Source organism: Grampus griseus, assembly GCF_964374135.1.
Source record: "Grampus griseus genome assembly, chromosome: 19".
Taxonomy (NCBI): Eukaryota; Metazoa; Chordata; class Mammalia; order Artiodactyla; family Delphinidae; genus Grampus; species Grampus griseus.
In genome coordinates this window covers 19,167,238-19,184,406 of record NC_139013.1, presented here as the reverse complement: position 1 = coordinate 19,184,406, position 17,169 = coordinate 19,167,238, and positions in this window count along the sequence as shown.

The window sequence follows — 17,169 nt, the reverse complement described above, 5'->3', positions numbered from 1 at the left end:
GAGCCAGACGTTTTGTTTTCTCACTGATTCCATCCCCCAAAAGGAAGAGGTGAGTAGGCCACTGAAGTGTTTTGACTGAAGTGTCTTCGGTGTTCCCTTTCTAATAAAGGGCCATATATTAGTGCCGAACAGTCATTTTTTTGGAGCACTAAAGTAATACCAGGACTCTCATTGCTCAAGAAACTGCTGAGCAGAATCTTCCAACAATGTGTCTCCCCGGCATTCCTAACCCTATTGATAATGATAAAGTCTTATAAATCTAGGTAAATCTTTAATTACGCCTTCAGAACATGGCGATATTACGACTGTGACATAATCATAAAGGACACATTCAAAATTAGCTCCGTATACATTTTATGAATATGTAAAAGGGTAGAGGTAGCTAGAGTTAAAAAGGAAAGACAAAAAAAAATGTGTTTTTACTATCTTGTCGCAATCATCTTTTAAAATGGGATTTTAATTCCTTTTTAAAAATAATTGTTGGGAAAAGCTCTGTCTCTTGACTTCTACAATTTTTATTAACATCCACAGCATCAGCTTTGCTCAACCCTATTGCATGTTTACAAAGCCTACAGTCTGCAACACAGGGAGTATATTCCTCTATGTTAAAACACCTTTTGGCCTAAAAATTGTTCCTCTTCATATTAAGTATGTGTGAGGTATTTATGGAGAAAGGAGTGCTGTTTTTATGAGGTCCTAAGAAAGCCTAGGGTTTGTTTCATTCCCTCCAATCAGGGTGACTGCAGCCTCATCCTTCCCCCACCCCTCTGTTTGGTTAGTAGCCCTGTGCAATTTATTTTTATCTTCAGCCAACGCATATATTTTTACTTGTGTGAATAATACGGAGAAAGATTAAGTTCTTTTATTTTGCTAATTAAACTGCATTTTTCAAAATCCAGTGAGGTAGTAAGTGACAGGATTAACAAGGGCTCTTTGCAGTTTTGCTGTTTTCTTGATGAGATTAGAGGTATTTTATATTGGGGTAGGAGCTGATGAAGTGGCTTCCTCCACGTGAATGAATGCATGACCCTAGTTTATCACCACGGCTTCATAAAGAAGTCTTCCTTACTGTCGAGAAAGCCCAACCAAGAGTGAAAATGACATTAGCGAAAAGCGAAGCAAAAGGTCAGTAGGCAGGATGAGAAGGGGGAAGGAAAAATGCATTCCTTTGCTTTTTTTTTTTTTCCAAAGTGTTAAGGAAGAGTCCTGGCTGAGTTACAGGCTCTGTGCCCATGGAACAGTCAGTGGGTGAGCTGACCCTCAGAACTGCAGGCTCCTGTGACAGGGACATCTTTCTGAGCCTCTGGAGTTTAAAGGTAAAAATCTTATATTTAAAGAAACAAAAGCAGGGAGACAAGCATGCCCGGAGAGGAAAGCACCAGCTCTCTCTCCCCTGAGCCCTGCAGACTTGTTCCCATCAGCATCCACATACCGCTTGGGGCCCACCTGACCTCTTCGCAGCTACCTGGGCTTAGAGCCCATCTTCCGGACAGTCAGAGGCCAACCCGAGGGAGAAGGCAAAGACCGCCCATCTCTTCTTCCTCACATCTCCCAACCCCCTTCCCGGCCCCCCAGCAACTTAGGAGAGGCAACTGAAATGAAGGAGTGATGCCAAATAAGAGGGGGAAATCAGAGTGGAGGAGTGGTTTGCTAAATACCCTTGTGGTGGCCAGGAAGAAGGATGGCACTGGGGCAGGGGTGAGGACAAACTGAGAGGGGAGCTGGGGAGCGGCTGGGCCAGCTCAGGGCTGGGTACCTTGGCACACCAAGTCTAGGCAAGTGTGTGTTTATTGTATAATTAGCTCTCTCTCCTCCCCGAATTCCTAAGACCATTTTCCCTACAAGCACATATTATTTTCTTTTTAATAGAGGAAAATTTGCACACAGCAAAATGCACATAAGTGTACGGATGGGTGTATCTTGACAAATGCAAATACGGGTGTAATCCACATCCCTATTGGGAGATAGAAGACTTCCATTACTCCAGAAAGTTCCCTAACGCTCCTTGCCAGCCAGTGCCTGCCTTCCCACCCACTAAAGCAACCACTGTTCTGTGTTCTATTACCATAAGTTAGTTTTGTCTATTCTAGAACTTTATATAAATGGAATCCTACAGATTGTACTCTTTCTGCCTGGCTTCTTTGTCTCAGCACAATATTTCTGTGATTTTCTGTTTGTTGTGGACATCAAGAGTTTATTCATTTTTATTGCTGAGTTGCATTTTGTTGTATGAATGTACCACAATATTTTTATCTGTTGTACTTTTGTTGGACATTTGGGTTGCTTCCAATTTGGGGCAATTATGAATAAAGTCGCTGTGCTCATTTTTGCCCAAATCTTTTGCAGGTATATATTTTGATTTCCCTTGAGTAAATGCCTAGGAGTGGCACTGCTGTGTCATAGAGTATATGTTTATTCCATGAGAAACTACCAAAGTTTTCCAAAGTGATTACACCATTTTACAGTTAATCAGCAGTGTGTGAGAGCTCTACAATCTGCTTGTTCCATATCCTCACCAATGTTTAGCATTGACTGTCATTTAAATTTTAAGCCTTCTAGTGAGTTATTCTAGTGAGTACTTACACTTCTTCAAAAAAAAAAAAATATGGTTTTAATTTGCATTTCGCTAGTACCTACTGACATTGATCACTTTTTCCTATGCTTGTTGATCGTTCCAATGGCTTCCTTTGTATCTTTTCACTAGTTTTGCCCATATTTTATTGAGTTGTCTTCCTATTATTGATTTGTATGAGTTCCTTATATAGTCTAAACACTAATTCTTTTCCATATATATATATATATATATATATATATATTGCAAAATCTTTTCTCCCAGTCTAGTTGCCACTTACTTATATTTTTTATTAACATGCATAAAATTGACTTCTGTTGATGTACAGTTCTATGACTATTAAAATACATATAGATTCATGTAACTACCACTACAATCAGGATATAACCATTCCATCACCTCACGAAACTCTTCCACTGCTTGTCCATTGTGGTCACACATTCCCCACTCCTAACCTCTGGAAACTACTGAGCTGTCCTCTGTCACTCTAATTTTTATCAAGGAGAGTGCCATACAAATGGACTCATACAGTATGTAACATTTTGAGGCTGACTTCTTTTACTCTGCCTCTCTTTGAGATTTAGCAAAGCTCCTATGTGTATCAATAGTTCACTTTTTATTCCTGAGTAGAATTTTATTGTATCAATTAATTTGTAATGGTGTCTTTTGTAAACAGAAGCTTTTGATTTAGATCAAGTCTAATTTATCAATTTTTTTCTATGTTACGGACTGAACTTTGTACACCCTACCCCCCCACCCACAATTCATATGTTGAAACCCTAACTCTCAATGTGATGGTATTTGGAAATGGGGCCTTTGGATGGTAATTAGGACTAGATGAAGTCATGAGGTTGGGGTCCTCATGATGGGATCTGTGCCCTTATAAGAAGAGGAAGAGACACACTCTCTCTCTCTCTCATCCATGTGGGAACACAGTGAAAAGAGAGCCATCTGCAAGCCAGGAAGAAGGCTCTCATCAGAACCTGACCATCCTGGCACCCTAATCTTAGACTTCCAACCTCCAGAACTATGAGACATAAATTTCTGTTTTTTAGGCCTCCCAGTCTATGGTATTTTGTTATGGCAGCCTGAGCTAAGACACTCAGGCTATGGTTTATGTTTTCTATATCATAACTAAGATATGTTTGACTACCCAAAGGTCAATGAGATATTATCTTATGCTTATTTCTAAGAACTTTACAGATTTTGATTTTATATTTAGAGGTAAAATCTACCACAAGTTAATTTTTGTGTGTGGTGTTAGGTAAGTTTTGAGCTTTTTTTTTTTTTTTTCATTATGGCTATCCCTCTCTTTAGCATCATTTGCTGAAAGTATTGTCCTTTTCCTGTTGAATTGTCTTGCAGATTTTGTCAAAAATCAATTGTGTAAATCAATTTCTGGACTCTATTCCCTTCCCTTAATCTATGTTTCTATTTTGCACCAATAGAAACCATGTTGATTACTGTAGTTTTACAGGCAGTCTTTTTTTTTTTTTTTTTTTTGGTACGCGGGCGTCTCACTGCTGTGGCCTCTCCTGTTGCAGAGCACAGGCTCCGGACGCACAGGCTCAGCAGCCATGGCTCACGGGCCCAGCTGCTCCGCGGCATGTGGGATCTTCCCGGACCGGGGCACGAACCCGTGTCCCCTGCATCAGCAGGCAGACTCTCAACCACTGCGCCACTAGGGAAGCCCTTATAGGCAGTCTTAAAATCAGGTAGTGTAGGTCATCCAAATTTGTTCTTCTTTAATATTGTGTTTTGTTATTCTAGGTCTTTCAGATTGCCATATAATTTTAGATTCAGCTTTTCAATTCAACAATAAAGTCTGCTGGGACTTTGCTTTGTATGGCATTGAATCAATTTTGGGATATAGGCTATCTTAACAATATTGAATCTTCCAATTCATGAACATGGTATATCTCTTTAATACTTAGGTCTTCTTTAATTTCTCACAGTATTTTTTTGTACTTTTCAGTGTTGAAATCTTACACCTATTTCCTTACGTATTTTTATTTTATTATGTACAGTATTTTAAAATTTCATTTTCCAATTGTTCCCTGAAAAAATACAAATGACTTTTCAATATTGACCTTGTCTCTAGTAACTTTGCTAAAGTAACTACTATTTCTAATTATTTATAGATTCTTTGGGGAGTTCTACATGTATAATTCTGCATCTGTGAATAATGATAGCTGTGTTTCTTCCTTTCTAAATTTGATTTCTTTTACTTCTTTTTCTCCTATTGCACTCACTAGACTTTCCAGTATAATTTTGAATAGATGAAATAAGGAATAGCCTTTCTTTGTTCTTGATAGTAGGGAGAACTCTTTTTATTATTTTAACTGGAATATAGCTGCTTTACACTGCTATGTCAGTTTCTACTGTACAGCAAAGTGAATCAGCCATACATGCATATACATATATCCTTTTTTGGGGGGGGGGGTTTCCTTCCCATTTAGACCACCACAGAGCACCAAATAGAGTTCCCTGTGCTATACAGTAGATTCTCATTAGTTATCTATTTTATACACAGTAGTGTATGGGAGGAGTTGAATTGGGAGGACTCTTTATCATATTAAGAAATGTCCCTTCTCAGTTGGCAAAGAGATTATTTTTAGGATTGTGTGCTGAAAATTAGCAAATGCATTTTCTGCATTTATCAAGATTATTATATGATATTTTTTCTTTTCTATTCTGGTAGTTCTGGTAAATTAGATTAATTTTGAGTGTTAAACCAATCTTGCATTCTTTGTAATGTCCTTGTTTGGCTGTGGTATTAGTATTAAGCTGGGTTCATCAAAATAACTGTGATATATTCCTTTCTTCCTTATTTTCTCATAGAGTTTGTGTAAGATTAGTATTATTTCTTTATTAAAATTTGATAAAATCTACCAGTGAATCCATCTGATACTTGGGTGCTGTTGGTAGGAACATTTTAATTCCAAATTCAACTTCTTTAACACATATATGGCTAATCAGCTTTTGTGCTTTGTTGTATTAATTTTGGTAATTTGTGTCCTTCAATGTATTTATCAACTCCCTCAAAACTATCAAATTATATACACAAAATAGCTCATAGTACTACCTTATCTTTTTAATGTCTGTATGACATATGTCTAGGGATATCACCTGCTTTTTACTAACATTGGAAATTTGTGTTTTCTCTCTTCTGCTTTTAATTAGCCTAGTTAGGTATTTATCAATTTTATTAATCTTTTAAGGGAAGCTATTTTTTGTTTTATTTATTGCCTTTAGTGTTTGTTAATTTCTATTCACTGATGTTTACTCTTACCTTTATTATTCCCTTTCTTTTATTTATACACATTTAATTTATTTTGTTTTTCTTAGATTTTTAAGTTTGAATTTTGGTACTTTCAATTCTAATATAAGTATTTAAGGCAATACATTTTCCTCTAAGTACTGCTTTAGCTGTAAAATTTGATATGTTGTATTTTCACTATCAATTATTTTTAAATATTAAACAATTTCTATGTTTTTTTTTTCTTTTGACTAATAGGTTATCAAAAAACATGTAGTGTGTTTCCAGATTTGTAAGAATTTTCCCAACTTATTTCCTAGTTTAATTTCATGTGATTAAAGAAAATGCTGTATGATTTTAATCTTTTGAAATGTATGGAGACTTGTATTATTGTCCATTTTAAGTTCTACCTTGGTGAATATTTCAAGTGCACTAGGAAAAAATATGTATTATGAAGTTGTTGGATGTCATGTTCTGTGAATGTCAACTAGGTCAAGTTGGTTAAAAGTGTTCATCAAATCTTCTGGTGTTATCAACTTGCTCTACCAATTACTGAGAGAGGAGTGTTGAAAACTTTAGCTATTATTGTGGATTTATCTTTTCTTTTTTGTTTTGTTTTTTCCTTGTGTTTGGAAACTTTGATACCTGGTCTATTTTATATATATATATATATATATAATATTTATATAGCTATTTTTCTTGATGAATTGCCCCATTTATCATTATTAAATAGTCTCTTTAACTCTGATAATATCCTTTCTTTTAAAATCTCTGTGTCTAAGAGTAATAGAGCCATGCTAGCTTTCTTATGCTTACTATCAGCATGATACATATTTCCCCATTCTTTTACTTTTCACCTGTCTCTTTACATTTCAAGTGTTTCTCTTGTAATGGCATGTAGTTAGATCTTGCTTATTTACTGAGTCTGAAAATACCTTCCTTTAGTTTGATTGAAGTTGGGAACAGCTGAGATAGATGGAACTTACAAGGCAGGATACTAAGGAGGAAATAACTTCACAGAGAAGGAGCCCAAGCAATCTGCATAGAAGTCTCTTTTAGTTTTCGGCTGAATACTAAGGATGTGTTCATACATGGTGTAAATTTGCAAGACCTTAAAAAAAAAAAAAAACAGCTGCAGGAGAGACTGTGAACTGAATGGAGATTTCATATGACATACAGAACTGAGAGTCATAGGAATTTTGGACAGCCAGGATGGAGAAACATCTGTAAACATTCCAGGTATTCAACTGGGACCCCATAAGGGCCATGTCTTTAGAGTAAGATATTTCAACTTCAGAATAAGGATTACTCCACTCCCATCCTAACAAAGATTAAAAGCAAGTGCTAACATGATCAAACTGATCTCCCAATAAATTAACTATCAACCAATCTCAATACTCTTTAGAGGAAGATGGCTCAATACATTCTCATATATGTAACATTCATAATATCTAGCACACAATGAAAAAATTATTATATATGCAAAGAAGAAGGAAAATTTGGCTTATAACCAGGAAAAAAAAAATACAGCTTTTCTATAGAAATAGACCCTAAGATAACACAGTTGTTGAATTTAGAAAACAAAGACTCTAAAGCAGCTATTATAAATATGTTTATGGACTTAAAGAAATTTTGGATATAATTAGTGAACAAATAGGAAACCTCATCAGAGAAATGAAAACTATAAAAAACAATCAAGAAGAAATTTTAGAATAGAAAAACATAATATTTGAAAGGAAAATTTCAGTGGATGGGATTAACAGCATATTGAAAAATGCAGAAGAAAAATCAGTAAATTTGAAGACAGTTCAGTAGAAGCTATTTCACCTGAGGCACTAAGAAAGAAAAAAATGAAAAATTAATAGAGTTTCAGAGACCTAAATAGTTTAATCAAATGGTTTAACATATCTATAACTGAGATATCAGATTGTAAGAAAGACTGGTATAGAAAAAAAACATGACTAAAACATTTCTAAATTTAATGAACAGTATCACCCAGATATTAGAGAAACAGCATATCACAAACAGGATAAACACAAAGAAAACTACACCTAGATACATCACAATCAAATTGCTGAAAATATTTATTTAAAAAAAATCTTAAAAGCAACCAAAGATGAAAGAACTTTTTACACACAAGAGAACAAAGATATATACGTATTGCTAATTTTTCATCAGAAACAATGGAATGACATATTTACAATGTTGAAATAAGAATAAATTAACTTAGAATCCTATATCCGGTGAAAATGTTCTTGGAAAATGAGGCCAGAATAAAGGTATATTCAGTAAGCCATTTCACCACCCCTGCAGAAAAATTGGCTGAAGGAAAATGGTAACAGATAGAAACCTAGTCTACATGAAAGAAGGAAAAGAGGAAAAAATGCAAATCTAAAGGGCATTTCTCTATTTTTAAAGATCCTTTATAAACCATTTGACTGTTTAAATTAAAAATGATAACCGGGGACTTCCCTGGTGGCGCAGTGGTTGGGAGTCCGCCTGCCGATGCAGGGGACGTGGGTTCGTGTCCCGGTCCGGGAAGACCCCACATGTCGTGGAGCGGCTGGGCCCGTGAGCCACGGACGCTGAGCCTACGCGTCTGGAGCCTGAGCTCCGTGGCGGGAGAGGCCACAGCAGTGAGAAGCCCATGTACCACAAAAAAAAAAAAAAAAGATAACCATGTCTGACATAAATCACAGCAGCATTTGCATAGATCAGTCTCCCAAGGCAATAGAAATAAAAGCAAAAATAAGCAAATAGGACTTAATCAAACTTCGAATCTTTTGCACAGCAAAGGAAATCATAAGCAAAAACAACCTATGGACTGGAAGATAATATTTGAAAATGATGCAACTGACAAGGGATCAATTTCCAAAATAAACAAACAGCTCATACAACTCAATAACAACAACAAAAACCAATCAAAAAATGGGCAGACATTTTGCATGGGGATCCCCTTGCCCTATTATTCCTATCACAGTATCCATGTCAGCTCAGTTCTCAGAGCTGCTATAACTGAAACATCGAGCCGCCACCAATTACAGTGTTGTAATGAAGTGCAATGGGCCAGTAATTATTCTACATTACCCCGATCAAGTAACATACAGCCTGTAGTTATCACAGTGAGAGCCCAGTGCTTGGTCAGAAAAGAAAAAGATGGCCAAGGAGACCTTCAAGATTGTGGAAGAGTAAGATGTGGAGATCACCTTCCTCCCCACAAATACATCAGAAATACATCTACATGTGGAACAACTCCTACAGAACACCTACTGAACACTGGCAGAAGACCTCAGACTTCCTGAAAGGCAAGAAACTCCCCACGTACCTGGGTAAGGCAAAAGAAAAAAGAATAAACAGAGACAAAAGAATAGGGATGGGACCTGCACCACTGGGAGGGAGCTGTGAAGGAGGAAATGTTTCCACACACTAGGAAGCCCCTTAACTGGCAGAGACGATGGGGTGGCAGGGGGAAGCTTCAGAGCCATGGGGGAGAGCACAGCAACAGGGGTGCAGAGGGCAAAGTGGAGAGATTCTGCAAAAAGGATCAGTGCTGACCAGCACTCACCGGCCCGAGAGGTTTGTCTGCTCACCTGCCGGCTGGATGGGTTGGGGCTGGGAGCTGAGGCTCAGGCTTCGGAGGTCAGATCCCAGGGAGAGGACTGGGGTAGGCTGTGTGAACACAGCCTGAAGGGGGCTAGTGTGCCACAGCTAGCTGGGAGGGAGTCCGGGAAAAAGTCTGGATCTGCCTAAGAGACAAGAGACCATTGTTTCAGGTTGTGCAAGGAGAGGGGATTCAGAGCACGGCCTAAACGAGCTCCAGAGATGGGTGCGAGCCACAGCTATCAGAACAGACACCAGAGACGGGCATGAAACACCAAGGCTGTTGCTGCAGCCACCAAGAAGCCTGTGTGTAAGCACAGGTCACTATACACACTTCCCCTCCCAGGAGCCTGTGCAGCCCACCACTGCCAGGGTCCCGTGATCCAACTTCCCTGGGAGAACACACAGCCTGCCTCAGGCTGTTGCAACGTCAAGCTGGCCTCTGCCACCGCAGACTCACCCTGCATTCCGTACCCCTCCGTCCTCCTGGCCTGAGTGAGCCAAAGTCCCCTACTATTAAGCTGCTACTTTAACCCAGTCCTGTCTGAGCAAAGAACAGACATGCTAAGGTGACCTACACACAGAGGCGGGTCCAAATCCAAAGCTGAACCCCAGGAGTTGTGTGAACAAAGAAGAGAAAGGGAAATCTCTCCCAGCAGCCTCAGGATCAGCAGATTAAATCTCCACAATCAACTTGATGTACCCTGCATCTGTGGAATATGTGAATAGACAATGAATCATCCCAAAATTGAGGTGCTGGACTTTGAGAGCACCGATATATATATATTTTTCCTTTATCTCCTTTTCCGTGTGGCTGACAGGGTCTTGGTGCTCTGGCCACGTGTCAGGCTTGTGCCTCTGAGGTAGGAGAGCCAAGTTCAATACATTGGTCCACCAGAGACCTCTTGGCTCCACGTAATATCAAACACTGAAAACTCTTCCAGAGATCTCCATTGCAATGGTAAGACCCAGCTCCATTCAACGACCAGCAAGCTACAGTGCTGGACACCCTATGCCAAACAACTAGCAAGAGAGGAGCATACCCCCACCCATTAGGAGAGAGGCTACCTAAAATCATACTAAGGTCACAGACAACCCAAACACACTACCGGACGTGGTCCTGCCCACCAAAAGACAAGATCCAGGCTCATCCACCAGAACACAGGCACTAGTCCCCTCCACCAGTAAGCCTACACAACCCACTGAACCAACCTTAGCCACTGGGGGCAGACACCAAAAACAACAGGAACTATGAACCTGCAGCCTGTGAAAAGGAGACCCCAAATGCAGTAAGTTAAGCAAAATGAGAAGACAGAGAAGTACATAGCAGATGAAGGAGCAAAGTAAAAACCCACCTAACCAAACACATGAAGAGGAAACAGGAAGTCTACCTGAAAAAAAATTCAGAGTAATGATAGTAAAGATGATCCAAAATCTTGGAAATAGAATGGAGAAAATACAAGAAACGTTTATCAAGGATCTAGAAGAACTAAAGAGCAAACAAACAATGATGAACAACACAATGAATGAAATTAAAAATTCTCTAGAAGGAATCAATAGCAGAATAACTGAGGCAGAAGAACGGATAAGTGACCTGGGAGATAAAATAGTGGAAATAACTGCTGCAGAACAGAATAAAGAATGAAAGGAATTGAGGACTATCTCAGAGACTTCCGGGACAACATTAAACACACTAACATTCGAATTATAGGGGTCCCAGAAGAAGAGAAAAAGAAAGGGACTGAGAAAATATTTGAAGAGTTTACAGTTTGGGAAAAGAAATAGTTAATCAAGTCCAGGAAGCTCAGAGTCCCATACAGGATAAATCCAAGGAGAAACACAGGAAGACACAAATTAATCAAACTATCAAAAATTAAATACAAAGAAAAAATATTAAAAGCAGCAAGGGAGAAACAACAAATAACATACTAGGGAATCCCCATAAGGTTAACAGCTGATTTCTCAGCAGAAGCTCTGCAAGCCAGAAGGGAGTGGCAGGACATATTTAAAGTGATGAAAGGGAAAAACCTACAACCAAGATTACTCTGCCCAGCAAGGATCTCATTCAGATTTGATGGAGAAATTAAAACCCTTACAGACAAGCAAAAACTAAGAGAATTCAGCACCACCAAACCAGCTTTACAACAAATGCTAAAGGAACTTCTCTAGGCAGGAAGCAGAAGAGAAGGAAAAGACCTACAATAACAAACCCAAAACAATTAAGAAAATGGTAATAGGAACATACATATTGATACTTACCTTAAATGTAAATGGATTAAATGCTCCAACCAAAAGACAGACTGGCTGAATGGGTACAAAAACAAGACCCATATATATGCTGTCAACAAGAGACGCACTTCAAACCTAGGGACACATACAGACTGAAAGTGAGGGGATGAAAAAAGATATTCCATGCAAATGGAAATCAAAAGGAAGTCGGAGTAGTAATTCTCATATGGGACAAAATAGACTTTAAAATAAGGACTATTACAAGAGACAAAGAACACTACATAATGATCAAGGGATCAATCCAAGAAGAGGATATAACAATTGTAAATATTTATGCACCCCACATAGGAGCACCTCAATACATAAGGCAAATGCTAACAGCCATAAAAGGGGAAGTCAACAATAACACAATCATAGTAGCGGACTTTAACACCCTACTTTCACCAATGGACAGATCATCCAAATGAGAATAAACAAGGAAACACAAGCTTTAAATGATACATTAAACAAGATGGACTTAATTGATATACATAGGACATTCCATCCCAAAACAACAGAATACACTTTCTTCTCAAGTGCTCATGGAACATTCTTCAGGATAGATCATATCTTGGGTCACAAATCAAGCCTTGGTAAATTTAAGAAAATTGAAATTGCATCAAGCATCTTTTCCGACCACAACGCTATGGGACTAGATATCAATTACAGGAAAAAAATCTGTAAAAAATACAAACACATGGAAGCTAAACAATACACTACTTTATAACCAAGAGATCACTGAAGAAATCAAAGAGGAAATCAAAAAAATACCTAGAAACAAATGACAATCAAAACATGATGACCAAAAACCTATGGGATGCAGCAAAAGCAGTTCTAAGAGGGAAGTTTATAGCAATACAATCCTGCCTCAAGAAACAAAAACATCTCAAATAAACAACCTAACCTTACACCTAAAGCAACTACAGAAAGAAGAATAAAAAAACCCGAAAGTTAGCAGAAGGAAAGAAATCATAAAGATCAGATCAGAAATAAAGGAAAAAGAAATGAAGGAAATGATAGCAAAGATCAATAAAACTAAAAGCTGGTTCTTTGAGAAGATAAACAAAATGGATAAACCATTAGCCAGACTCATCAAGAAAAAAAGGGAGAAGACTCAAATCAATAGAATTAGAAATGAAAAAGAAGTAACAACTGACACTGCAGAAATACAAAGGATCATGAGAGATTACTACAAGCAACTATATGCCAATAAAATGGACAACCTGGAAGAAATGGACAAATTCTTACAAAAGCACAACCTTCCAAGACTGAACCAGGAAGAAATGGAAAATATAAACAGACCAATCACATGCACTGAAATTGAGACTGTGATTAAAAGTCTTCCAACAAACAACAGCCCAGGACCAGATGGCTTCAAGGCGAATTCTATCAAACATTTAAAAAGAGCTAACATCTATCCTTCTCAAACTCTTCAAAAATATAGCAGAAGGAGGAAAACTCCCAAACTCATTCTACGAGGCCACAATCACCCTGATACCAAAACCAGACAAAGATGTCACAAAGAAAGAAAGCTACAGGCCAATATCACTGATGAACATAGATGTAAAAATCCTCAACAAAATACTAGCAAACAGAATCCAACAGCAGATTAAAAGGATCATGCACCATGATCAAGTGGGGTTTATCCCAGGAATGCAAGGATTCTTCAATATACACAAATCAATCAATGTGATAAACCATATTAACAAATTGAAGGATAAAAACCATATGATAATCTCAATAAAAGCCGAAAAAGCTTTCGACAAAGTTCAACACCCATTTATGATAAAAACCTTCCAGAAATTAGGCACAGAGGGAACTTACCTCAACATAATAAAGGCCATATATGACAAACCCATAGCCAATATTGTTCTCAATGGTGAAAAACTGAAACCATTTCCACTAAGATCAGGAACAAGACATGGTTCCCCACTCTCACCACTATTATTCAACATAGTTTTGGAAGTTTTAGCCACAGCAATCAGATAAGAAAAAGAAATAAAAGTAATCCAAACCAGAAAAGGAGAAGTAAAGCTGTCACTGTTTGCACATGACATGACACTATAGAGAATCCTAAAGACTCTACCAGAAAACTACTAGAGCTAATCAATGAATTTGGTAAAGTAGCAGGATACAAAATTAATGAATAGAAATCTCTTGCACTCCTATATACTAATGATGAAAAATATGAAAGAGAAATTAAGGAAACACTCCCATTTACCATTGCAAATAAAGAATAAAATACCAGGAATAAACCTACTGAAGAAGACAAAAGACCTGTATGCAGAAAACTATAAGTCACTGATGAAAGAAATTAAAGATAATGCAAACAGATGGAGAGACATGCCATGTTCCTGGATTGGAAGAATCAACATTGTGGAAATGATTCTACTACCCAAAGCAATCTACAGATTCAATGCAATCCCTATCAAACTACCAATGGCATTTTTCACAGAACTAGAACAAAAAAATTTCACAATTTGTATGGAAACACAAAAGACCCTGAAGAGCCAAAGTAATCTTGAGAAAGAAAAACGGAGCTGTAGATATCAGGCTCCTGGTCTTCAGACAATACTACAAAGCTACAGTAATCAAGACAGTATGGTTCTGGCACAAAAACAGAGATATAGATCAATGGAACAGGACAGAAAGCCCAGAGATAAACTCATGCACCTATGGTCACCTTATTTTTGATAAAGGAGGCAAGAATATACAATGGAGAAAAGACAAGCTCTTCAATAAGTGGTGCTGGGAAACCTGGACAGCTTCATGTAAAAGAAAGAAATTAGAACACTCCCTAACACCATACACAAAAATAAACTCAAAATGGATTAAAGTCCTAAATGTAAGGTCAGACACTATAAAACTCTTAGAGGAAAACATAGGCAAAACACTCTATGACATAAATCACAGCAAGATCCTTTTTGACCCACCTCCTAGAGAAATGGAAATAAAAACAAAAGGAAATAAATGGGACCTAATGAAACTTAAAAGCTTTTGCACAGCAAAGGAAACCATAAACAAGATGAAAAGGCAACCCTCAGAATGGGAGAAAATATTTGCAAATGAAGCAACTGACAAAGGATTAATCTCCAAAATTTACAAGCAACTCATGCAGCTCAAAATCAAAAAAACAAACAACAAAATCCAAAAATGGGCAGAAGACCTAAATAGACATTTCTCCAAAGAAGATATACAGACTACCAAAAAACACATGAAAGATTGCTCAACATCATTAATCATTAGAGAAATGCAAATCAAAACTACAATGAGATATCACCTCACACCAGTCAGAATGGCCATCATCAAAAAATCTAGAAACAATAAATGCTGGAGAGGGTGTGGCGAAAAGGGAACCCTCTTGCACTGTTGCTGGGAATGTAAATTGATACAGCCACTGTGGAGAACAGTATGGAGGTTCCTTAAAAAACTAAAAACAGAACTACCATACGACCCAGTAATCCCATTACTGGGCATATACCCTGAGAAAACCATAATTGAAGAAGAGTCATGTACCACAATGTTCATTGCAGCTCTATTTACTATAGCCAGGACATGGAAGCAACCTAAGTGTCCATCGACAGATGAAGGGATAAAGAAGATATGGCACATATATACAATGGACTATTAGTCAGACATAAAAAGAAACAAAATTGAGTTATTTGTAGTGAGGAGGATGGACCTAGAGTCTGTCATACAGAGTGAAGTAAGTCAGAAAGAGAAAAACAAACACCGTATGTTAACACATATATATGGAATCTAAAAAAAAAAAAAGGTTCTGAAGAACCTAGGGGCAGGACAGGAATAAAGACGCAGACAGAGAATGGACTTGAGGACACAGGGAGGGGGACAGCTAAGCTGGGATGAAGTGAGAGAGTGGCATGGACATATATACACTACCAAATGTAAAACAGATAGCTAGTGGGAAGCAGCCACATCGCACAGGGAGATCAGCTCAGTGCTTTGTGACTACCTAGAGGGGTGAGATAGGCAGGTGGGAGCGAGATGCAAGAGGAAGGAGATATAGGGATATGGGTATATATATAACTGATTCACTTTGTTATAAAGTAGAAATTAAAACACTATTATAAAGAAATTACACTCCAATAAAAATGTTAAAAAAATGGGCAGAAAACCCAAATAGACATTTCTCCAGCAAAGACACACAAATGGCCAATAGTCACATGAAAAGATGCTCAACTTTGCTATTTATTAGAGAAATGCAAAGCAAAGCTGCAATGAGGTATCAACTCATACCAGTCAGAATGGCCATCGTTAAAGAGTTCACAAATAATAAATGCTGGAGAGGGTGTGAAGAAAAAGGAACCCTCTTTCACTCTTGGTGGGAATATCAATTGGTGCAGCCACTATGGAAAATACCATGATGGTTCCTTAAAAAACTAAAAATAGAGTTGCTATATGATCCACGAATCCCACTTCTGAGCATATATCCAGAGAAAACTCTAATTTGAAAAGATACATGCACTCCAGTGTTCATAGCAGCACTATTTACAATAGCCAAGATATGGGAAGCATCCTAAATGTCCACCAACAGATGAATGGATAAAGTTGTGGTATATATATATACAGTGGAATACTACTCAGCCATAAGAGAGAATGAATAATGTCATTTCTAGTAATGTGGATGGACCTAGAGATTATCATACTAAATGAAGTAAGTCAGAGAAAGACATGTGGCATCTAAAATAGGATACAAATGAACTTATTTACAAAACAGAAACAGACTCACAGGCATAGAAAGCAAACATATAGTTACCAAACGGGAAGTGGGGGTGGGTATAAATTAGGGGTTTGGATTAGCAGACATAAACTACTATATATAAAATAGATAAACAACAAGGTCCTACTGTATAGCACAGGGAACTATATTAAATATCCTATAATAAACCATAATGGAAAAGAATATGAAAAAGAATTCAGTAATATATGTATGTTACTGAATCACTTTGCTGTATACCAGAAAGTAACACAACATGATAAATCAACCATTAAAAGAAAGACATAACAATGCATTGGGTTTATAACATACAAAAGTGAAATATACGATAACCTTAGCACAAAGGAGAGGTGAATAGAAGTGTACTATTGGAAGGTTCTTCATTATATGTAAAGTGGACAAATATTAATTCAAGGTAGAATGTGATAAGCTAAGGATGCATAATATCCTTAAATTAACCTCTAAAATAATAAAAGAAGTATAGCTTAAAAGCCAATAGAGGAGATAAAATAAATACAGTATACTCAATTAAACCTAAAGCGGAATGGAAACAAACAAAAGAGAAACAAACAACAAATGGCACATTTAGAAAAGGAACAATGATTAATTCTCCTAAAGTATGGCTTGACATGTAGGACTCAACTGCATCCCTGTGATGTTTACAAAGGTTTAAGTGCCTCCCTCAGTAGAAACTGGGAAAATGTGACGCTAACCTCCAATGTGTGAAAACAG